We start from the raw sequence: 393 nt of genomic DNA, 5'->3' as shown, positions 1-393 counted from the left end.
CATGTGCTGGAACATTTGATTTTGAATGGCATTTGAAATGATTGTAAATGCATAGTGGTATAAATTATGATGTCTTCGTGATTAGACTTTTTAAAGTTGCTGTCTCAAATTCCTTCGGGCCTTCCAGAACAGTTGCCCCTGAATTCCAGCAGCAGTATCTGGGGCTATGTTTGCCCCGGCGAAGGCCGGCACTGGAGCTGGAACGGCACTGTTCCAGCTACAGTGTCAACTGACACGTGGCAACTTTTTTATCTTAAATATTTTTTTAAAGCAAAATATTAAAAAAAAAAATGAGGGGAAAGATGGGGTGGTTCCAGCCACCCCTTGGCCAAAATGGGGTGGCCGGACCACCCCATTTTTGGCCAAGGGGGTGGCTGGAGCCACCCCATGGCC

This window comes from Corylus avellana, chromosome ca6 (genome assembly GCF_901000735.1).
Source record: "Corylus avellana chromosome ca6, CavTom2PMs-1.0".
Taxonomy (NCBI): Eukaryota; Viridiplantae; Streptophyta; class Magnoliopsida; order Fagales; family Betulaceae; genus Corylus; species Corylus avellana.
This window is presented reverse-complemented; position numbering follows the sequence as displayed.